Genomic DNA, 25,955 nt, shown 5'->3' on the forward strand with positions numbered 1-25,955 from the left:
AAATAAATGATAGATGCACTGTGATAGACACTAAAAACACAGAGATAAAAGGCATCATTGTTTTCTGGAGGTTTTGAGTCTAGAGTTATGTTAATGGTAACATAAAAACATAAATACCACTAACATTGTGTGGATACTCCATAGTCCTCCAGGGGAGAAAGTGTTGACCTCTGCCTTAAGCCCTGAGACAAAGCTTCCAGGAGGAGATGCTAATGTTGATGTTTGACACACCATGATAGACTAATTTGGACCATTCTATGTTGCTTTCCAACCCCAAACTTGCCTGTGCCTCATTATTGCTTGGATTTGACATACAGAGAAATCAGATTTGGCTTTTATACATGATCATTTCCTGCAGCCCTCTCTGTTGATAGTAAATAAAGCATCTCTTTGGATGCTATGAGATGGCTTTGGCTGCAGTGGATTTTGACAAACTAGAATTTATCCACATCTATACCCCCTTAATCTGTCAGTTACAAGTGTATTGCATTTGTGCTGTTTCTAAGCCCGATGGTGTCCAATACCACTGGTCACCTTTGTCCAAACAGTTCCTCTTCATAGGCACACAGAACTTGTAAGACAGTAGTTCTCAAAAGTGTATATTTCTCAAACAGCAATACTGGCATCCCATAAGACCCTGTTAGAAATGTAAATTCTTGGCCAGCCACCCGGACCTACTGAATCAGAACCTCCTGGCATGGGGACCTGCAGCCTGTGATTGCATGCTTCACTTTGAGAACCAATGCTGGAAGCAAATCTTTATTGATTTAACTTTCCCTAAGCACCAGGTTTTGTCAGGGCTGTGAATTGATCAAAGGATGTATTCTGACTCCATCTTAATTAAGGAGTTAGGGTAAGAATTAAGAGAGTAACTGATGAGAGGGCTCTGAGTTATAAATCACGAGCAGTAGGGGACAAATATATTATACAGGTTGTGATTGAGAGGGCACTCCAAGAAATGAAGAAATATGCCATTGTAGCCAAACCCACATGTCTGTACCTGGGCACAACACTTCCTGTGGTCTCTTTAGACCCCCTCAGATGGATTTATAGGTTCATTGGAAAAGTGTCCATGTCCCTTCTAGGTAAAACCCAGCCCATGAGTCACCAGCATTGGTCTTACCTGGGCACTTTAAGAATGAAAGGCTCTTGGAGCTCTGTACCAGGCTTCTGCTTTTGACAAGACCACCAGGTTAACAATATGCCGGTGAAATTGTGAGAAACATCCTTGCACATTGCACATGGTACATGGTTCCCTATCTGGGTCTTCTTAATTTGAATGGGTGAAAAATGAAGGAAAACTGATGTAAGTCATTTAGCCCTTGGATGTTAGGCAGAGACATGCCTTGTAAGAACAAGTACTTGTCTAGCTTCCACTGTGCACCGAACTTGACATGCTACATGTATCAATTCATTGAGACCTCACAGCAATCACAGGAAGTAACTACTATCACTACCTGCATTTTACAGAGAGGATAAATCACTTGTTCAAGGTCATTCCATTAGGATCCAACTCACCAGTTTTGCTCCTGGTTTGTGCACCTGATTCTCCTCTGATTCTCAAATGAGCAGAGTGTCATTGCCTTGATTCAATTTATTGGTTTGTTAGGGAGCTTATTGGTTTTATACATCCTCAAGCCAAAACTCAGGGAGAATCAAGCTTATTCTGGACAGGGGCAATTCGTGGATGGAGTTGCAATCTTGCACCTTACTCTTCATGTTTTCTTAAAAGGGTTTTCAGTAGAGAAACACTTCTAGCCTCTTGGGTTTCTGAGCTTTCTTTGTTGTTGTTGTTGTTGTTTAATATTTTTTTAGATGTTGATAGACCTTTATTATATTCATTTATTTATATGCCGTGCTGAGAATCAAACCCAGTACCTCACACGTGTCAGGCAAGTGTTCTACCACTGAGCCACAACCCCAGGCCCTTAGGCTCCTGAGCTTTCTAACAGGGGATTCTAGGATGAAGAATTGGGCCCCATGACCATTAGTTGCTTCTGGGCTCTCCTGGGATCTCCCAGATATCCCTGTAGGGAAATCTGATTGCTGTCAAATATCCCTAGAGAAGAAAGCCTGCCTCTATATGAGGCCTGTGGTTTTTCAGCCCTACCTAGTACTGGGAGTTAAATCTTACAATCACAGAAAATTCTTAGCCGCGTCACATCTGATCTGCATCCCTCTATCTACCCATCATCACAAATAACACAGATCTTTTCCCCTATATCTCTGTCTACCATATTTGACATCTCAGTTAGTTCCAGAATCTATCAAGGAGGAGAGGGGAGCTATTATTTTCCCTCCTTAAAACCAATAAGTTATATACACAAAGGGGAGCAGACTACCTGTTCAGAATTTTCATAGCAAAAAATATTAAGTCATCATAACAGGCATAAGTGAAATCTAATTAAATTGATACTGACAATGAGGCAGCCAGACTTTGGGGGAATTGTCCAGGTGTTTTATTCTACCATGTCTACCTGAAGAAGTCCTATTTACCTTTGGGATAAGGCCACCTCTTCAGAAGGCTCCTCTGTCATGAAACTTTCCGTGACTTCCCCAGGGTCACCCAGCTCCTTCTCCCATGCTCAGTGAAACCTTTATTATAAAACCCCAGACAGAGAAGCCTGAGGACAGGGGCATATTTTGTTTGAAAACATAGGTGTGGGCACAAAATAGAAATGCGCTAGATGTTTGTTCAATGCACAAATCAATGAATAACTTGGACTTGTAAGGTGAACGTAGTTTCAAATCAAATGTAGATCAGTGCAATCTTTGCACACAGAAAAAAAAATTTAAAAACCTACAAGACACTCACAACACAATATTTTCTCTGGGCTGGTGAGAAGCTTAACAACGAAATTGAAATATAATTGTGTAAATTTAGAATATGTTAAGAAATTATAATGACTTACTGCCCAGAATTTTGGAATAGTAGCAGACTGGTAAAGTTAGCCCTTTGGCCAACAAAAATATTCACTGGGGAGAGAAGATGTGGCCACAGTAGCAATCACTCCATCTAATCTTGTACTGAGCTTAGTGTAGGTCTTTGGGGATCTCCTTGAAATGGCTAGGTAACACTGCCTGCACTTGGCCCACAAGTGCTCTGTGGTGAAAGGCCCACTGACACACTTGAAAGAGCTGAGCTCCTGTGAGCATTCTGACTCTTTTCTACAGCTCCCCCACCTCTGCCCTATCTGGTTTGCCTTGAACTTGCACAATCAATGAAGAAAGGGTTGGTTAAGCAAATCCCCGTATGAATTATCACAAATTTCAAATTGGCAAGGTCTGAATTAATGAGATTTTTTACCCCTCTGTGTTCCATTTTAGCTCTTCCATATAAAATGTGTTATGGAAAATTTGGAGGCAGTCCAAAAGCCAGCAACTAAAATGATTAAAGGTTTGACTAATATTCCCTCTGAGGAAAGGCTAAAGGAGCTGAGTTTATTTAGCCTAGAGAAAAGAAGGCTGAATAAGGAATTAATAGTAGTTCTTCAGTATGTGAAGAAGTGTGTGTGTGAGTGACAGGAAGCAGATTCCCTTTCCAGAACAAGAGGAAAGTGACTCGTACAGAAGAGAGAGCTGAACTTTATCCTTAGGAGACCTTCCTGGCTCCGCGTGATTCACAGCCTGGGCTGCCTTTGGGGACGGCGATGCTGGAGGTTTTATGAAAAGTCTAAACATTTACCTCCTCCGTGAATTCAGGTGAAGTCTTGCCTGGATGCAGGTGGATGAGAGTGAATGACCTCCCAGTGTCCCTTCTAATCTGGAGATTCCATTCCATGAAAGGTCATCTGGTTGAATTGATTAGGAAGTTAAAATTGCACTCCTGGGATCCGTGACTTTGTAATGGAAGAGAGAACTTCCCATTGTGAGGGGTCAGTTTGAATTTCATCCCGTTGGCAGTCACCCAAAATTATACCACACTGCCAGTACAGCCAGCACGGGCTGCGCTATCTACGGTAATAAGCCTTGTTGGCATTGCCTTGACAGTGTTCTAGCTTGCTTCTGGAAGAAAAAAGAAGAAAATGTGTCAGAACTGCATGACAGAACTGCAGCATCTTTTAGACTGACCTCAGGCACCAGGGCCAGCGAAGCCTTTAAGACTGAGGAAACAAGATTGTCTAAGTTTTAACCTCTAAACTCCAGAGGCTCCAAAGCAAACACACAGGATCAGAATAGGGATTCCTAGGATGTGAGTGCCTAGAGATAAAGCTGACGGATTTGCCATCTCTCTATTGTCATCTGAAACACAGGGCAGTTTCCGCCTAAAGACCCTGAGGAGCTACCCTAGTAAACTGCCTCTCAAATGCATAACCAGTTCCTCACCCAACCCTGAGCTGCTTGGCTCCATAATCATTCTTGCACATAGCTTCTCCTTTGCATTCTCCCTGCAAACCTCTCACTCAGATTCTGCTCAATCTCAGCTGGACTCTTGACATAACCTTCTCACCAGTCTGTCCATCCTGTCTTTCCCTCCGTGCATTCTCCCCAAGAGCCAGACGGTCTCAACTGCAGTTCTAATTGTACCATGGACTGCTTAAGTTAATTCTCCTACTTTCCAAAAAAAAATTCAGACTCTATCACCATAAGGCACTAGAGATGTGGATCTTCTTACTATTGTCTATTCAAATCTCCTATCCAAAAGTCTCCCTTGGATCTGGTCTGATTAAGCCACCTCCTGCTCCTTCAATGGATCCTGGTTGGTCAAGTCTCTGTGCTTTCACTCCTGTTACTCTGTGTGACTAAAATGTCTGTGGGTCCCCACTGTTGGCTGCTTACTTCAAACACATAATCTGTCTTCAGCAAGATTTCCTAAACTACTCAGGGTTATTCCAGGGCTAAAACTATGTACTTCAGCATTCTCCTGACAGAGCCATTTTAGTAGCAATTTTTTTGGTTTTTGTCTCCTCAGAATGGTGTTTTATCATGGAGCCCTTGTGGCCCCTGTCCATTTGAAAGCCTTAGTTACTCCAATTCCCCTTTAGTACTTTGAACAACTCCATAGCCCTCAAGTAAATTTCATTTTGAATTAAATGAGCTAGAGTTAGTTTCTATTAATCACACCCCCACCCCCAAATCCTAACAGAAACAACTTTTCTAGGACTTTTCTATTTATTTGTGTGACTCACATAACAGAATGTCTTCTCCTTAAGAGCAGGGAGCAGGCATTAAACATTCTCTTACACTCATCATCCTGTATGATGTTCACCTCATAAAAGATGCTCGTCCATAAGTGAATGAGTGATTTACATTATGGGATGAACACGGACAAAGAGCAATAATTAATACCAACCCAGAGCAAGGACACTAATGGCACATAAAAATAACTTTGTCCTTAGCTCTATTCTGGTTTACAGTATTTATCTATGATTAGTATGAAGATCCAGATGGCATACATATCACAGTTTGCAGTTGGCATTAACTAGGAAGGATAGAAGATATATTCAATGACCAAATCAGTCCCAAACAGATGTAGACAGGCTAAAAGTACGAGTTACATTTTTAACATCTTTATTGAGAGATAATTTACAGAACACGAAATTCACCCATTCAAAGTATACAATTCACAGGTTTTTAGTAAAATCACAAAGTTGTGAAACCTTCCCCATAATCTAATTTTAGAACATTTTCATCATTCCTGAACAAAACCCTATTTGCATTCAGACCCCATTCCTCATCACTAGACCTAAGCTTAGTCAGTTCCAGATTTTTTTCTCTGGCTTCATAGGTTTCCCTTTTCTAGATACTCCCTGTAAAGGAAATCAGCCAATTTATAGCACACCGGTACAATGTTTGCAAGATTCACCCAGCCATAGCATGTACCTGCCCTTCAGTTCATCTTAGTGCTGAGTAATAGTCTATCATGGGGCTATATTTCATTCTGGAGATTCACTCAACAGTTGATGGATATATGAGTTATTTCACTTTGGGGCAGTTATAAATAATACTGGTATACATGTTCATGTGCACGGTTTATGTGGATATATGTTTTCTTTTCTCTTTAGTGTATGCTAGAGGTGAAATTGTGGGTGGCATGATATCTCTTCATTTAAGTTTTTGGAAACATTGTGCTCATAATATTCTAAAGTTGCTACACCATTTCACTTTCTCTCCAACAATGCTTTAGGGTTCCAATGTCTTCACATCCCTGACAATACATTATCGTCTGTCTTTTTGATAAGGGTCATCCGTGGAGGTATGGTATGTCTTATGGTCTGGGTATGAATTTCTTTCATGACTGATGATGATAAGTTACCATTCCTGCATCTGTTTTAGAGAAAACTTTTCAAATCTTTTACCCACTTTTAAGGTGGGTTATTCCTTTTTTTTATTAAATTATGTGAAAATATATGTATTTGAACATGAATAAATGTTCTTCATTGGCTGTGATCTGTGGTGATTTTCCTCCATTCTGTGAGCTCACTCTTCACGTTCCTAATGGCAGCATTCACAGCAAGAGTATTTTCACTTTTTCTCTTTTTTTTTTCTTTTTTCACTTGTTCTTTTGGTTTTGTGTTTATGAAGACTTTATCTAATCTAAGGTTAGAAGGATTTATGTTGTTGTTGTTTTTTTTTTCCCTAAAGTTGTATAAGCTTAGGTCTTACATTTAGGTCAAGGATCCATTTGAGTTCATTTCTGAACCTGGTGTGAAGTAGATGTTCACCTTCCTTCTTTTGCATGCTGATACACAGTCACTTCACATCATTTGTTAAAACACCATTCTTCCAGATTTTAATGAGCTTGCTACTCTGGTCAAACATCAATCAACTGAAAGTGCATATCTGTAGTTCTGGATGCTTAATTCTGCGTCATTAATATATAGTTCCATGGCAGTGGTTTTGGTATGAGTTGGTTGTGCCCCCAAACATTATGTGCTAGAAATTTGGTTCCCAGTGTAATGATGTTAGAATCTGGTGGAGGTTTTAAGAGCTGAGGCTGAGTAGGAGGTCATTGGGTCACTGGGAGCATCATCTTCTGAGGAGATTCATGCCATCAGGAACCCTGGTTAGTTCCCAGGAAGGTGGACTGTTACAGAGAGGTGAGCCTGGTCTCTGACTTGCTCTGCCTTCCTGTCCTCCCTAGTTCTTTTCCTGCTTCTCTGCCATGTTGTGTTGTAGCCAAGGGGGACCTCAACAGAGGTCAAACAGCTGAAGCCATCTGATCGTGAACTTTCAACCTCCAAAACTGGGAGTAAAATAACTTTCTTTACTTTTTCAGGTATAGCAGCAGAAAATAGATCAAGACATCTATTTGCATGCTAGGGCGAAATTATCTTGACTCAAGTTTTGCCCTAAGATATGAAATTGGGATATACTTGTCCTCCAACTTTATTCTTATCCTCCAACTTTATTCAAGATTGTTTTGGCCTTCCTGGGTCCCTCACATTTCCATGTGAATGTCTCCATCAACCTTGGGAAATCAGAGTCCTGAATAATAGACATGTTACATTAAAGTATCCATCCACAAAGACACAAAATATTGATGAATTAAATTCTTAAGGTGATCATTTCTTTCTGCTTTTTGACAGCACCAAGTTTCATAGTCATCTCTTTACTTGTCAATGGTAACTTACTGTCGTCACCATCAAACACTAATGTTTCTAGCTATTGATGACAGAGAGCTGTTGACTCTCCAATCACTATTCTGATGCCAGCCACCCTAAAAGAATAATAACAATGATTTTTATTTCTTTTAGAGCAACAGGACAGTTTTCCAGTCCTGAGAGAACTGAGCATGCACCATTTCTTTTTATAGAACCAGCATGTAGCAGCTTATATTTCTCAGACTAACCCTGAAGTGTGAAAAGACTGGTTTATAACACTGCCCAAATGACATTCATCTAACCATGTGCTCACTGGTTATTGTAATATCTCCAAACATTTCCCAAAGACCCTTCCCAGCTCTTCACCAGCCATTTCTGAAAAGGCCCAGAAAATGTCTCAGAGATGGCCCCTGGCACTACCTTCTTGGTTACAAAGTACCATCCGTCATTTCTCATGATCCAGCTGCAGCTCTGTGGAGAAGTGTAGGAGGCTTCAAGTATATAGACACTGGAAAGGGTCCACACAGTTCTGGTGACAATTCCATTATTCCAACCATATCTCTACTGTATTCCCAAATTCACTGTGTCATATTCTATTGAAATCTTTATCTACTTTTCCAGGCCAGAAATAAATAAATATATATATAAAAATATATTTTAAATTGTAAGATCTCACTTATATGTGGACTCTGAGGGAAAAAAAAAGTCAAATATGCAGAAGTAAAGAAAGAATAAAACAGTGGTTAGGTGGTGAGGTGGAGAAAGTGAGAAGGTGGTCAGAGAATGAAATGTAGCAGACACAGGATAAATGAATCCAGAGGTCTAATGTACACTATGGGGACTGTATTTTCAGTATCCTCGGGTATTTATTGTCACTGCTTATCTAGATCACAATTTTGGCTGAACTATTTACATATTCATGATTTCATGTATATTTGATGTGCACATATTTGTACATGTATGTGTTTGTGTGTGTTCTCTAGAAATCATTTCTCTTCTCACTGGAGAACTTCTTAGAAGAATATCCTTTAAGAATGTTAGGAAGACTTAAACTATCTTTATCAATTGGCATTTAAATAATTCTTCAGCTTATTCAACTTTTTAAGTTTGATGTTCTTGTTTTTCAGTGGTTTGAGAATATTACCCCATTAGTTCTCCTTGTATTGATGTGAAGAAGCTTAATATTAAATGATGTGCTCTTTTTCTCTGGAAAATTTTAACATATTATTTTTGCCTTTTGTATTCTTAGCATTCACCATAAATTGTTTAGGTGTAGATTTATCTTATCTTATTGTTCAGCACCAAAAAAACATATTTCAATTTGGAATCTTCTATTATTCTCTAATCTCATAAATTCTCAGCCTTTATTTCTTAAAATAAGTTTTTGCCTCCATTTATGTTCTTTCCTTTAGGGATGCCTATCATATAAAAGTTTAAACTTTTAATTTTAATCCTCATATACCCCAACTCTTCTCTTTCTCTTCCTTCTGGTTGTCTTGTGGTAGCATCCCTAAAGTTTATATTCTAGGTCAGTAAGCATTTTACCTGTATGAATTTTCCTATGTGTACCTTACAGTGGATTTTAAAATTTTAATTCACGTTTTTATTTCTTGTGTCTGAGTCACTTCTGTAACATTGTGATCCTCCATCTTTCCTTCCAGAACCTACCCTTCTGTCTTGATGCTGTTTCCTATTGCTGCTCCTGTCACCCCTCTCACTTGAACTCCCCACTGTCTGCCCCTGAAGGGGAAGGGCACTGTGCTCTTTCACACCCTGGGCATCACTTCCTCATTTTATTGGTGTAATTATTTCCTATATTTTCAAGGTTGTCCTTTTTTTAAAAGTTGCTTTTGTGTTCTTGAACACTTCTCTCTCTATCTCTATGATATCACCAGGGAGAGCTTCAGGGCGGAAAGTACACTATACTAATTCGCAATCCTTTGGGGAAGGAAAAATCAAGATCCCCCTTTCCTATCAAGGGTAGAGAGCAGGAGGGGCTGCGGCAGCTGCAGCAAATACCCATGCCCAAACTGGATTTCTTCTAAGAACGTTCCCACCAGCATGGCTTCCTGGGACCAGGCAGGACATTGACCACATCCAGGGAAGACCGAAGACTGGGGAGAGTGACACAAAGATCAAGCCACAGGGAAATGAATTCTAACAACAAGGAACATTTTGACTGAGAAAACATTATCACCTTCCTGTAATCAATATTCTTATTTTATACCTACAAAGGCAGTGATTGAAAGATAAAAAGAAAATGTTCTCTGCTCTCACCTAGGTAGTCCACCCTGGAGGGTTTCAGGAAGATGTGGATTGATCCTTAGCAACTGGAAGCCTTCAGCATTTACTGTCTTCTCTCTTTGCTTCTGTTTGCCTTTATTTACACACACACACCACCATCACCACCATCACACAATTCTTTATTTACTTAGAATCTCACATTACTTGAAAACTGATTGCCCATAAATCTGTTGTCACTACTGATTCTGCATTTTCTCTCACATTTTCTGCCACTCAATTGTGAAAAGCTTCTCGCTATGTATTTCAGAGGATGCTAGAGTAAAATTAGAGCAATAGGCATATATTTACTATATAATAACACAGCATTAAATAACAATTTAATGGCATTTTATAAAACTATATTTTAAGAATGATATATATATAATATACTGTTATTTATAATATATATGTGTACATATATATTTTATAATATATAATACATATGTTTATATATATTCATATACATATCACATAAAACTATATAATATACTATTGTCTACAATATACTGGTATATTATAGTCTATTATAGTGACAGCATATTTTTATTTTGTATTGTAAAATATCCCAAAATCTGTGGGCATCTGTTTCTTCTGATGAGTTTTCTAGTGGCTTTGGTTACCTATATGTGCATATATGATAAAGAAAAATATTGTGTAAAGTTCTTAATATTTTTCAGATGTTTAAACTGCTGTTTCTGGGAATGGCCAGTCCTGTGTGTCTTCAAAGGCCAATCCAAGAACTTCTTGTTTTCTTTAGTGGAGTAGGAAGGACACAGGGAGGGAGACCAGGCAGAGGCGATTTTTCAGCTAGCAGGTATCAGGTGATTCTCACAGTTTTTATCATGCTCTGCCAAAATGATAGATCCTTTCCTTCATGTGTGACTGAGGCAGAGAAAAGGCAAACACCTGAGAGACGTAGGAAGCCAAGGGGAGAAGGCTGGGCTGGATATGGACGAGTATTTTTTTTTTTGTCTCTGTGCAAACCCGCCTCATGAATAGCATTTCATCTTCCTGACAGCTCTATTCATGTTCTTATGAACTTTATTGCCAATAAGGAGACTGAGCTCCATGTTCAAAATCATCTGGAATTCACGAAGAATGCTGGGGAGAGCGGGAGTTCCCCAGTGCAAGTCTGAAGCTCAAGTTGGTACTCTCTCCACTAACCTGCAGGAGACAAGAGGAGACAACCTCTGCCCTAGGCAGGACTTTCCGCTCCAGGTTTGCCCTTGCTTAAATATGAGCAGCCACAGGTTACCCCCTCCTGTAAGATTGCTTTCCTGTGTCTTACCTTTCCTTCGCAGTACTCTGTCCCCAACCATTTAGGTTTCCTACGTTTTCTACAAGGGACCAATTCTGATAAACTAATTCTCACTTAGACATGAGTCAAGAAGTTGTTTGGAGTTATTTTTGATTTGTGTTTGTATCATCTGGATTCAGTTCTGATTTTTTTTTAATCTTACCTGCAGAACCATAGATAAAGGGTAGACTGCCCTTTATGTCATTGTTTAATTCAAAGGATTGTATCTCTAAATGTAGAGTTTCAATCACTTGAACCTAAGTACAGAACATGTAAGCAGTAAATTTGCTGTCATCAAACAAAGTGAAATCTAGCCAATTATCCATGCACCATGAACCTCTGGCACCAGAAATCTTAATATCTGAGACTATAACAGAAAGCAGGTCGGGTGGTCTTTAAAAAACATTCCCTTGAGACAATAGAGGCAGAAGTGGAGAAATCTCAAAAGTTTGGTGTGTGGATGTTTATCTGGCTAGATACCGTCAGTAGTTTTCTGTAGCTACTTTTTTGAGCTAGCTAATGTTTAATTTGAGTAACCTTGTGGAAAGACCTGTTTAAGTGGCACTATCAAACAATAGCAGCAAGAGAAGAGATAAGAAGAAAGTATAAAAGGATTATTAAAGAAATGCTGGGGGTGGAATTTATCTCTCCAAACAAATCAGGGTGTGCTGAGCTTAATAGAAAAATCCTGTAATGGCTGGACAGATAGGAAACTGCTATTTTCTAGAACTTTGTAGCATGTGAGCGATTTTACTCTGATTTGGTGGGAGGGAATTAGGGAGAGGAAGCTGTGACTTTCAGGACATTATATTTGTAACATATTTCCTGGGATCTTGATATTCCAAACTATTTTTTTTAATATCTTATGCAAAGTGGCAAAGGATAGAAGCAGAGGGAAGGGGTAGGGTTTTTACTTATACCCTAAGCTTCTATCTGTAACTGAGCTATGTAGGAAGGAAATCTCTTTTGACCCCTTTTGGAATCCTTGTACATCTAAAAGCAGCACTGGAACAAGTTTTGCCCTACTAAGTGTTCTGTTTCATTGCAGTTGTCTTTCTGAGTAGCTAGAAAATGTGTGAGACAGAGAACAGAGAAACTAATTACAAAAAAGAGAGGCTCTGTTTGTCTTTCAGTGTTTCTATTATCTGACTTACCCAGGTTCAGACCCTAGACTCTGAGTTTAGATGCAGCAAAATTTTCAGAATGTGTCCCTTGCAATTCACTATCACAGAAGAGAATTAATAATGCACATGTATTGATTTTTTATTTGCATGCTTATTGGAGCACACAGGATGAAATAAAGAATCCAAGATTCTATTTGATCAATCAACTTGTATTTGTTAAGGACTTAATAAGTAGCTGCCTCTGTGAGATGTGGAGATGGGCCACCAGTGTGGGGGATGTCCCTTTCAGGGGCATACAAAAGAGATGGCCTAATAAGACATTCACAAAACAATTCTAACAGCAGGGAGTAAGAGCTACAGCTTTTGACTAGTTGTGTGACCTTTTCTATGCTAACTAACTAGCAGTGTAAAATCACTGGACATATTCCTGGTAATAAGGGTCCAGGATAATGGTTTGAACAACTAGTTGTGTGTCACAATTACCTGTGAAAATCCAAAGGTTCAAATAGATTGCCTGTACTCCAGATGGGCTGTAGACTGTCTCTAGATTTTGCGCTAGATTGGCTGTTAAGTCCTGTAACACCTAGATCACTGTTTATCAAAACTCAATGTGTCTCAAGGGCAGGTTTGCTATCAGAGTTCCTGAATCAGTATGTCTAGGACAGGTGTGAGAATTAGTCTTTCTAAAGAAAAAGGAGGTAGTGCTGATGGTGCCAGGGTGGGAACCGTGGGGGAACCAAGGGGGCTGCTGGCTGGCAAAGGAGCCATTTTAAAAACCAAGGGAAGATGAGCGTTAGGACACTTGGTAGAGGAGACAACACAGGGTAAATGCACATAGTCATCGTACCAGCTGGAGGGACAGGGTTGAGGCTGGGAAGAAGGCAGAGTAATCAGTAGCTTTGCAAAGCAGTGTAAAAACCAATCTGCAAGACGATCGCAGCTTCCGTGGTTCAGATATTTTCATACACTGAGCCACATTTTCCCAAACACAATTCTGAGATTGCTGGATTATTAGAAGTGGGGTTAGGGGGATAAGCAATAAGAAAATTGCAGGCTGAGTGAAAGAGTAAATAGCATGTGCAAATCACTGTTACTGAAAAATACACTATACATTCAAGCAGAAAGGGGTCTTCCTAAGACCTCTTTTATGAGGATTTAATCAACCCCACATGGGAAGGATCCACCCTGTGACCTAATCTTCTCCCAGAGCCCCCTCTTCTTAATACCATCTCTTTGTGGGTAAAAATTTTATTGTATGAACTTGGAGGAGGGACATAAAATAGGCCATAACAGATTCAGTGCAGGGAAGAGTAGCAAGTCATGCTCAGGCCATTCTTGAGCCCCAGTTAGGTCATTAGGCCAATATTCAGGGGCACATCCTTTGGAAGAATATGTATTTTTGTATTTATAAACTGAAAAGCTATAGTGGTGACTTTCTGGGAACAATGTCAAAGAGAGATCTGAGATTGCAACTCCAGAAACAGAAAAGTCCCCAGCAATGTCCAAATGGCACTTCTCCAGCTGAGGAAGAAGGAAGACCCTGCCCTGGAAGAACCATGCAGCACAGAGTGACAATGAGCAGCCCTGGCTCAAAAGAGCAGAAAGGATGTTTTTCTGGAAAACTCTTTTATTTTCTTTCCCTGTACTATAGTTGAAATCTCCCCTGAAGCCTATTCAAAGCTGAGAATGGAAAAAAATCACCCAGGAGATCAATGCAAACCTCATCTCAGGCAGAACAGCCCTTCTCACCAAGCTGGCTCCATGCAGCCTTCAATTTTGCATTGTTTCTCCTCTGACTATGTATCTAATTAATTTTTTTTTTTTTTGCTTTAAAAGCCCTTGTTGGTCTTTAAGCTGAATGTAGGCATTGAAATAAATGGTTGGATGGTAAATACCTTAAAAAGTATGGGTTCTGGCATTAGACAGAACTGGATAGGGGCCTGAGGTTCACTACCCTTGTGCAAAATATAAAGCCTTTCCGAGAGACCCAATCAATCGTCTCTTCTGGAAAACAGGGGATGATCATATCTTTCGTCAATGAGTTGTTAAAAGGAATGCATCAAAATACACTTACAAATCTTTGAGAAATGTGACTGGCACATAGTCAAGATGAAAATAAACGTTCATTATCATAAAAACAACAATATTTTTAAAAAGAAGCCAAGTAATATGATAAATATGGCAGGGTGAAAAAAATAGTTGTGTATGCTTAAAATAAGAGAATAATCCATTTCCTATTAACTTTAACCACCTCATAAGCCAATTTATAATTGAGAGAAGGATTTGGTTTGACAATGAAATTAGAAGAATAAATAAACCTTAGACCTAGAAGGAACATTAGAATCAAATAGTCCTCACATTCAGATGATCAGATTAAGGCACCAAAAATGCTGTTTAAAGTCTGGGATGCTGTCACAGGTTACCTTGAACTAGGTGGCTTCAACAACAAACATATATTTCTCATAGTTCTGGAGAATGGGAAATCTAAGTTCAGGGTGCCAGCAGATTACATGTCTGATGAGCTTTCTCTTCCTGGCTTTCTACCAGGAGGGTGAGAGAAACACGAAGCAATCTCTCCCCTTTTCTTCTTTGAAGGGCACTAATCCCTTCTGGAGGGCTCCACCCTCCTAACCTAATTTCCTCCCACAGGTCCACCTCTGATTCCCTTCCATTACAGATTAGGATTTTGACATTTGAATTTGGAGGATCAGGAGCATTCAGTACACAGCAGACATTCTAGCTCCTTTAATCTCAAAGAGTCAGAGGACACAGCCAGCATTAAAATCCATTCCTTATATCAGTCCATCACAATCTATCAGATCTTAATTCATATTTGCTGAAGAAGTAGGTAAAGCTCTTCTTAGAATTCACACATTTGTGAATTTGCAAAGCTGATTCAGAAAAGGTAATTCCATAGAATATGTCACCCACATAAGCACTGCTTTGACAAACAACATCTCTATCCATCAGAAAAGTTTATGTTGATGCCCGGAAACAGACATCAAAGTGAAGGAGAAGAGTTTTAAAAGCAAACAAACCTTAGGCATGCTGGTAAAGGACACTTGCTTTGGAATGGAGCTCTGGGTGTTTAATTATCAACATGTGCCTTTCCATCCCCAGCCTATTAAATCACCTGGCCTGCTAATAATAGCCTGTTTAGCCATCAGGAGAAGATGGATGAGTTTTAGTTCCCATTTTCAAATCCAAGAGATCTGCCCTGTTTCTGAATTATCTACAGATGAAGATTAGTCACTAGGCATCTGTAGGTTGTGCAGAGGACACTGGAGTCTCGGCCAGCACATTTATCCTCCACAGTGGGCTCCTCTGTCTCTTCCAGGCCTTCCAGTGGTGGATGGACTGAGAGAGCCAAATTTAAAATATGGCAAAAAGAACCTTACCAATTAAAAGCTCTGTTTGCATTGTAAACTGATTTTAATCATTTCCTGTGTTTAAACTGTCTGTGAAAAGATCCTGTATTTAGCTTCACAAAGAAAGTTTTGCATGTACTTGGACTGCTTTCTCAAAATTAGCTGGGTTTGTGTGTGTTGGTTTTAATCCATATCCAGTGTTCCTGGGTTACCTGTTGATACATACCCACATATTCCAAAACTTTGTAGCTTTAAACCATTTATTTGGAGATGATTTTCTGGATGAGGAATTGAAGAAGAGCCTAGCTAGTGTGTCTCCTCTAGGGTTCCTGAGAAGGTAGCTGAGACTTCATGGTTGGTGTGGTCAAGGTGGTACAGAATGTGGGCTGAGGGTCTGACCTACTCTCTTGGAAGGGTGTGATCATTGGGTGTGATCCTTGAGGGCCTCCCCACATGATGTTGGACGTCCTTGTAGCAGAGCAAGCCTCAGATGTCCCAGAAGGCCACCTTCTCTGTATTCAGGGTCCAGCCAATAAAATAAAATTAAATTAAAGCAAACTCAGATTCAAAGGGATGGAAGGAGTCTCTTGATGAGAGAATAAAAGGTGTAGCAGCTATCTTCAAGGAGTCAAGAAAAAGTGATCAGTTAGATTTTTAAACTGAGTCCTGCACTCCACAAACTACCTAATTGTGCACAGAAGCTTCAAAAGTCTTTATTTTATTTACTCATCAGATCTCTTTCCACTCATGACATTTAATAACTATTTTGTGATGCCTCGAAGCGATGCTTTCAATCAATGAATCAATCACATTCTATTTATTTTTCTGTTTATCATTCCTTCCCTTTCCAGTCCATTCCCATATTGATTATAATACTCCAAATGCCATTCTGGATCCTGAATAACAAATCTAATCAGTGACAAATACTGAAAGCTTCCACATAACATTCACTATGAGAGAAAGAAGGCAGACAATGGAGAAAACAATTAGAAAACACTTTCCAAGCTGGAGAAGCGTCTTCACAATGCCAGTACTTTTGAGATATTTAGGTGGCTTTCACGCCACCCTTTACTTTTCATGCCCTAAGGAGTAGGGTACAAAAAAAGCAGTTTTGCAGATCTTATCAGTAGACCCAAAAGTAGAAATTAACTAGTAGTGAAAATCTCTTACATTGAGTCCCTTCCATTTGCATATATTTGCATATGAATACCCCACTAATTGTTTTGAAGTAACAATTAAGAGAACAATAGAAGAAAGAAAGGGGCTTGAGGCTGCAACAGACACCTGGGAGGCTGTATTTAAAAAGCTTCTTACATATTTGATTTTATTTTTTAAATAAAGAGAAAGGCACTGAGTCATTCACACAAAGTACTACCAGAAGAATTAAAGAGGGAGAAGGTTCCAGACCTCTGATGTTGTTTTCTGATAGCCAGTTCTCTAACTCTTCCCACCGGAACATCAAGGCCCTGCCATGTGTTCAGAACCCCAGGTTCTCCAAGTGCTGAAACAAGTTCTGAGGTGCATTCCCTCCACCAAGCCCACAGGTTTTCCCTGGTTCCTCTTCAAGATGGCAATTTTGAGTAGTTGTTTGAAGTTTCTTCCACAGAGTTGCCCAAGGACTGTGAGTGGGATGGGTGGCCTTCCGTTCCTCTCCTGTGCGGTTCTGAACCATTCAGCTCTAGCCCCACATTGACACAATTCACCTGTATTTAACTCTTCTCATTCTCCTGGCAATTTAGCAAACTTGTGCTCTTTCTTTGGAATGCTCATTAGGGATTTAGTCCTGCAAACCAATTTTGTTTTTCTTTTTCATTTTGCTTGCCTATTCCTCTTTGGATAAGAGCACTTTGGTTTTTCCTTTCCACAGTCTCATCTCATGTCCTCATTTTTGGTGGTTTCTGGGAGAACTCTCACCCCCAGCTCTAAGAATGAAGCTGAAACAAGAGGTGCAGAGTACAGATAGAGGGAAATGAACCAGAGCAAAGTGACATAAGAAACAAAGAGGAGAACTGCAAGAAGGGAGGGAGGGAGGGAGGGAGAGAGAGAGAGAGAGAGAGAGAGAGAGAGAGAGAGAGAGAGATGCTGGTGATGTGGTTTGAGATCTTGGATCCACTTTTGCTCCAAACTATGTTTTTAGTTCCACAAACCAATTAATCTGCCTCCTCCAACATGCTTATACACACATGCATACATAGACACTACTTGATTAAATAATAATAATTATTATTACCAGTTGCCTAATCTAGTATGATTTGGAATTATTTTGGCCCTTGAAATCAGGCTTTGTTACTATAGCCCTTTATCAACCAGAAACAGACAAACAAAGCATTTCCTCCAGTTGTTTATTGTACTGTACCTAAAAGACATTGACAAATCTGGAATTAAACACAAAGTTAACTCCACTGGCTTTTAATATAATATCTACCAGCTAACAAAGGTTACCTTTCCAAATTAGTCATATGTATTATTGGATTATTCAACATCACTAAATTATCCTATGTAAAATATTGAATTTCCATAGACTATACTTCTCGATTAATATACATATACATATCCACACATGCACTTTTCTAAAATCTCACTTCATTTTATCTTATTCATTCATTCATTCATTCATTTTTTATGATGTTAAAAATCCAACCTAGGGCTTCACGCATGTTAGTCAAGCACTCAACCACTGAATTGTACCCACAACCACATATTCTTTTACAGAGGATAAAAGTCCATATCACCCCAATCCTCTGAGTAGGCACACCTCAATTTGTGTCTCCTGAGATAGATGCATTGGGTAGCTTTTCAGAATTACAACTCCAAAAGCTCATTGCTCTACAGAACAAAATATTTTTTTCTTAAAAATGTTACCTGTTGGGGCTGGGGATGTGGCTCAAGCGGTAGCGCGCTCGCCTGGCATGCATGCGGCCCGGGTTCAATCCTCAGCACCACATACCAACAAAGATGTTGTGTCTGCCGAAAACCAAAAAATAAATATTAAAAAAAAATCTCTCTCTCTCTCTTTCTCTCTCTCTCTCACTCTCTCTTAAAAAAAAAAAAAATGTTACCTGTAGGCTTCAGGCCAGTTCAGGTTCTGCTCCAAGCGTGATTCTGCTCCATGTTCCCATTTAGACTTCCGGGCTGAAGAGCAACCTCCATCTGGAATGTGCCATTTTCAGAGCAGAGAACACAGATAGAGTCTACGCTGCCCCATGCAACTTCTTATATCATTCTCATTCGGAATTGCCCTGGACAGGTCCAACTGCAGGACAGGAAAGCAATGCCACCAGCACAGAGGTATTGCAAGTTGCATGGCGAAGGCAAGGCCCTAGGACTCCTTACAAAGAAAGAAGGGGAGGAGTTTGAACAATAATACAATCTGACCAATAGAGGTGTTCTCCCTTTACCTGACCCCTGTGAGGGACACCACTACCACTGAACCCAGGACCAAAGTTGTCCCTGGAACTGTAGATTCTTAACAGAGAAAGACCATTCACAGGAGCTAAGCCTCATGTGCTCTGCAGGGCAGGACCTCCCTTTCTGTGATGGGTTTCCCTGAGGTTGTTGCTTTTCAGACTTGCTCAGTAGGTTCTGTGAAAATGAACAAGCCCAAAGTGCTGCTTTTAAATATGATTAGCAAATATTTTGACTATTTTGCAAAATAAGCACCTCTTAAATGTTGATACTAGTAAGATGGCGTGGCTGCCAGTGGAACACAGATGCTTGCAGCATAGCTGATTTTAGAAATCCTTCAGTGAGTACCATTATAATAACAGTGGGTATGTAAAAACACCTCAAAAAGTATAGTGCTTAAAACAACAATAATTTAATCATTTATTGAATTTAATCACTTATTATCTCTCATTATCTCTGTGAGTCAGACAGAAGCAGCTCAGTTCAGTGATCTGATCCAGCATCTTTCATTATTATAGGACCTTTCATGTTGTAGTCTGATGACAGTTCAGTATAGCATCATGAAGGCTTCCTCACTCACACTATGGAGCTCAAGATGGGAAGACTTGAACATCTGGGAGCTGCAGAGACTCCTTGGATATCTCTCTGTAGCTCTCTGTGATGTCTCTGTGATCTCCAATCTAGTAGCTTCAGAGCTATTTACATGGCAGATCAGATTTCCAAAGGCTCAGAGAGATATAAAGAGAGACTCAAAGGGAGAAAGGTGGAACACTCCAGGTGGAAACTATATTGCCTTTTGCAATCCAGCCTCAGAAGTCAGGCAAGCATCAATATTTCCATGTTCTCATAGTGGAGTCAGTTACAAAGCCAGGGTCAGATACAAGGGAATGAATCAGATACCCCATCTCTCAATAACATAATCACTTTTAAGAAGAGGATGTGCTATGAGATTAATATTGGTGTGAACATCATTAGAAATTCCAATTTGCCAAAGATAGGCTGGACACTCTTTTCCCTTATTCTAGTTCTGATGAAATGCACTGGAATTGAATGGGAAAAAATGTTATAGCTGAAAGGAAAAGACTATAAAATAATCTCATGCAACTTTTTCCAATTACAAACTCAAGGAGTTTAAGTGATTGCCCAAGGTAAGGTTGATAATTAGGTATAAATATACAAAAATTAAGCTAGGAATCCCTATTCCAAATTCCTTCCACTGAATTTCAGCAGCATGATTTATTTTGACCTAACTCTGTTTTACAGATCATGGCAACAGTGTACCTGAAATGATGAATTCTGAAAGTATTCAACAACTATTACCTAGTCTTGAATACTTAATTGGTTTGATGTGTTAGCTGGTGATGGTATATTTAAACTATTGGTCATATGGTACAGAATAGGAGGCACAGAAAATGCAAATCAAAACTATTCTAAGATTTCATCTCATGCCAGTCAGAATGGCAGTTATCAAGAATACAAACAACAATAAGTGTTGGCGAGGATGTGGGGGAAAAGGCACATTCATACATTGCTGGTGGGACTGCAAATTGGGGCTACCACTCTGAAAAGCAGTATGGAGATTCCTTAGAAAACTTGGAATGGAACTACCGTTTAACCCAGCTATCCTACTCCTTGGTCTATACCCAAAGGACTTAAAATCAACATACTATAGCAATGCAGCCACATCAATGTTTATAGCAGCTCAATACAAAATAGCTAAACTGTGGAAGCAACTTAAATGCCCTTGAATAGATAAATGGATAAAGAAACTGTGGTATATATACACAATGGAATGTTACTCAGCATTAAAAGAGAATAAAATTATGGCATTTGCAGGTAAATGGATGGAGTTGGAGAATCTCTTGCTAAGCAAAATAAGCCAATCCTAAAAATCCAAAGGCCAAATGTTCTCTCTGATAAGTAGATGCTGATCCATAATGGAGTGGGGTGCATGTGAAAAATGGAGTAACTTTGATTGGGTAAAGGGAGAGGTGGGGAAGGAAGGAGTAGGAGTTCAGGAAAGATGGTGGAATGAGATGGACATGATTACCCTAGGTACATGTATGACTGCACATATGGTGTGATGTTACATCATGTAAAATCAGGGAAATGAAAAGGTGTGTTGCAATTGAGTGCAATGAATCAAAGTGAAATCTGCTATCATATATACCTAATTAAAATTAAAAAATCAATTTTTAAAAAAAGGATAGAAGACACAGAGACAAACCCAAACATCTACCATCATCTTACAAAGTGCCAAAAGCATATATTGAAGAAAAAACTGTCTTTTTGTCAAATGGTGCTGGGAAAACTGGTTATCTTTATGTGTAAAAATAAAACTAGACCCCTTTATCACTTACTCTGCACAACAATCAACTCGAAATGTATCAAAGAAGTAGGAATTCGACCAAAAACTTTGCGACTTCTAGAAGAAAATGTAGATGCAACATTTCAGTATATAGCACAGGCAATACCTTTCCTAATAGTACTCCTGAAACTCAGGAAGTAAGGCCAAGAGTTAATAAATGGGATGGCATCAAATTAAAAAGCTTCAGCATAGCAAAGGGAATAATTGGAAATGTGAAGCAAGAATATACAGAATAGGAGAAAATCTTTGTTAGCTACTCTCCTGTTAGAGGATTAATATCCAGAGTATATGAAGAATTAAAAAGGTTTACATGGAAAAAATCAAATAACTTAATTAATAAATGGGCAAATGAATTAAATAGATGCCTGTTAAAATAAGAAATATAAATTACTAATAAATATATGAAAAAAGTTCAACATTTTAGCAATTAGGCAAATGCAAAACAAAAACTTGAGATTTCATCTCCCACTAATCAGAATGGCAGTCATCAAGAATACAAATTAAAAAAATGTGGAGAGGATGTGGAGTAAAAGGAACAGTTTCACACTGCTGGTAGGATTATAAATTAGTACAACTGCTATGGAAATAAGTATGGAGATTCCTTAGAAGACCAGGCATGGAACCACCATATGAACGACCCAGCTATACCTCTCTTTGATACTTATCCTGAAGATCTGAAGCCATCTTATGATAGTGATACATATCCAGGTTTATAACAGCACAATTCACAATAGCCAAACTATGGAACCAGCCCAGGTGTCCATCAATGGATGAAGGGATAAAGAAAATGTGGTATAAATACACAATAGAGTTTTAATGAGCCATAAAGAAAAACAAAATTGTGTCATTTGCAAGAAAATGGATGGAGTAGAGACCTTTATTTAAGTGAAATAAGTTAAACTCAGAAGGTCTCTTATATGTGAAAGTTGGAGAGGAAAAAGGAAAAGAAATGCAGGGTGGATCTCATAGAAATCAAAGCAAAATCAGAAGAAAGGGACCAAGGGGTGGGAGTTGGGGAGGGAAGGGACAAGTGCTGGGGAGTAATATTAGCCAAATTCTATTGCTATATTGTGTGCATGTATGAATATGTAACAACAGATTCCATCATTATGTACAAATATAATGTACCAGTTAAAAACATAAAAAAATTATTGGTAAAAAATGAAATATAGATTACTAAAGAATGTCAGGTGACTCTTGGTGGGATTTTTATTCTTAACTCAAATCTATGAAATAAACAATATTAGTTGCTTTTATAAAGCCTTTGAAATGGAATTTCTTTAAAGTTGAAATTCAATATTCTTGTTAGGTACAGGGCTATCAGAGTCTATTTTATATTGGGTGAGTAATGATGGTTTGCAATTTTTTGAGAAAGCAGTACATTTCCTCTAAGCTGTCATCTTTATATGTGTAAAATGATTCATAGAATTTCTGTATGCTCTTGGTATATCTCCATGGTCTTTAGTGGTATCCTCTATTTCACATACAATATTGATAATTTGTGTATTTCCACTTATTTTCCTTTCTTAGTCTTGCTATCTGTTTATCAATCTTACTAATCTTTAAAAAAAAATCAATTCTTGGTTTCATTGAGTTTTGTGTTTTTTTTTGTTGTTGTTGTTGTTCTCAAGTTCATTGATTTCTGTTCTTGGGTTTATTATTTCCTTTCTCTCTTTGAGTTTATTTTGATCTTTTTCTAGGTCCTGAGGAAGGAGCTTAGATTATTGATTTAAAACAGCTATTTTTTTCTAAGTTTTTGTTTTAGAGCTATAAATTTTCCCCTTAGCACTGCTTTAGCTGTGTTCCCCAACTTTGATGTTTTATTTTCATTTTCATTCATTAAATGTACATTTTGAAACTGTTCTGTACCCATGCATTATTTACAAATATGCTACTTAGTTACCAAATGTTTGGAGTTGTTTGTTTCTTTAAAATAATTCTCATTGATTTGTAGCTTGATTATATTATGGTCAAAAAGCACATTCTGTATAATTTCATTTAGGTTAGAATTGTAAAATTTATTTTATATCTTACAGTAGAGACTACCTTGGTTTAAAGATTGCTGTACTTGAAAATAACATGCATTCTACAATAATATTCTCAAAAATATTAGATAGATTCTGTTGGTTGATGGTGTTGTTGAATATTTCTATGTCTTTTTGATTTCTGTCTAGTTTTTTTTTTTTTTATAAATTGAGAGAAGGTTTGCATGTCTCTGAACATAACAACAGATTTCTACTTTTTGTTTCATTTCTATGGGTTCTGCCTCACATATGTTGCAGTTCTGTTATTTGGTAAGTCGTGTTTAGGATTTCTGTCTTCTGAGGGGCTTACTCTTTTATCGGTATATTTCACTCTCTTTCTTGTAATTTTCTTTGTTTTAAAGAGTACTTTAAAAAAACTACTTTATCTGATATTAGTATAACTACCTCTGCTTTATTTTGATTGTTTGCACACTTTATTTATATTTTATAGTTGTGTCATATTTTATAATGTGATTTTCTAATCTGTCTTTTAGATGCTGTAGTTATATCATTTACATTCATCATAATTAGTGATATGTTAATCCTGCTTTTTCATTTTTCTTTTCTTTTTATCTTTTAGTTTTATATTTTTCTGTTTTCTTTTTCTGCTTTCCTGTATTACTTGGAATTTTATTTAGAATTGTATTTTGATTTACCTGTGTTTTATAGTATATTAAAACACTACAGATAAATAGCATATAAAGGTTTCTGTAGCTTTTTTACTAATTTTTGAGTATTATACATTTGTGCATGCATCATATTTTTTAAAATTTTTATTTTTAAAATTTGTATTCAGTGTGTATCTTATCATAGCCTACCAATTTCATCATTTTATAAGTTCAAATGAAATATTTAAACCATACTTCTCTTTAGCCACCCTTTCTGCACCCTGTTCATAATATAATTGTATCAAATCTTTCCTCTGAATATACTTAGAACCATATCACACTCTGCTATAATTCTTACTTCAACCATCAAAAAATAAAACAGAAAATTCAAGAAAAGAAGGAATTGGTATTGATTTTTCCATATTTTCTTTGTTCTGTTCTTTCTTCTTCCCTGATATTTCACGGTTCTTTATTTGATGGTTTCCTTGTGTTTAGATAACTTATTTTAGTTGTTCATTTACAACAGGCCCAAGAGTGAATGAATTCTCTGTTTCTTTTTATCATTTTTTAAAAATCTTTATTTCTTCTTTGTTCTTTAGTGATAGTTTTGCTGGCTGTAGGTTTCTGGGATGAACAGTTTGTGCATATGAATGTAGAGGAGATGGTTGTTGTCATTTTTGTGGGTTTTTCTTTTTTTTAGCTTTTGGAAAACATTGTCTCTCTTCCTATGGCTTCCATCAATTCTGACAAGAAACCAACTATGATTTTAACTGTTTTTTTCTTCTAAAATACGGTGTTATTTTTTTTCCTAGCAACTTTAAAGAGTTTTATTTGTTGTTAGTTTTCAGAAGTTTAATTGTAATGTGTATTTGCATGGATTTCTTTGATTTTTTTCCTGTTTAGGAATTACTCATCTTGATCTGTAGGTTTAAGTCTTTTGGTAAGTTTGAGAAGTTTTCAGTCATTATATTTTTATGTGATATTTTAAAACTGTTTTCTTTCTCTTCTTCTTCTGGGATTCCAATGATGTGAAAGATAGATTATTTATTATAGTTCCATGGTCCCCAAAACTCAGTGCATTTTTTTCCCAGTCAAGTGTTTATTTGCTATTCTTTTTGGGTAACTTCCATTATTCTATCTTCCAATACATTGTTTCCTTTGTCTCATTCATTTTCTTATGGAGTACATTCTTTAAATTTTTTATTTTAGTAATTTCACTTTTAGTTAGAAAACTTTCATTTGATTCCTCATATATCTTCTAATTAATTTTTTGAATTTATATTTTTATTAGTTGTGAGTTTATTTGTATTTACATCTTTGTCATGTTGGTTTCAACATTTCTTGAATGTCTTTTTTCATTTAGTTTGAGATCTTCCTGTTTTTTTGTTTTTTGTTTTTTTTGTCTGACAAGTGAGTTTTGATCGAAACCTGGACATTTTTGTGTTACATAAGTCTTAATCTTATTAAATCTCTTTAAGCTGGCTTTTTTTTTTTTTTTGACATGACTCTGATGGGGGAAGAGGAGAGAACTACCTCTTTACTGTCAGGTGGAGATGATAATGTCAGTTACCGAGAGCTCACCATTAGCCAAGGGCTGGGATAGACACTTACACATGTGTGAATAATTGGCACATACAGCAGAGGCTCAGTTATGAATTTAGTGCACTGGGTTTCTCTTATTAAAATGGAGCACTCAACAGAGGTGTACATGGGATCCTGGTATTCAACATTAAGGTCTCAGAATCCTTGTTAAGAAGGACAGCTTTGTAAGAAATTCATGAATAAAAGATTGGCAATTCTGTATTCAGAGTCCAGAGTTCTAAGTTTGCCTCTCAGTCTCTATTGACAGCCAACCTAGCAAGGCTCCTTATTACCCCTGGACAGAGTTGGGAGATCTGACTTTCATGTGGGCTTCGTTGATGGAAGTGAATGGG

The sequence above is a fragment of the Spermophilus citellus genome, assembly GCF_964194105.1.
Source record: "Spermophilus citellus genome assembly, chromosome: 8".
NCBI classification, from domain to species: Eukaryota; Metazoa; Chordata; class Mammalia; order Rodentia; family Sciuridae; genus Spermophilus; species Spermophilus citellus.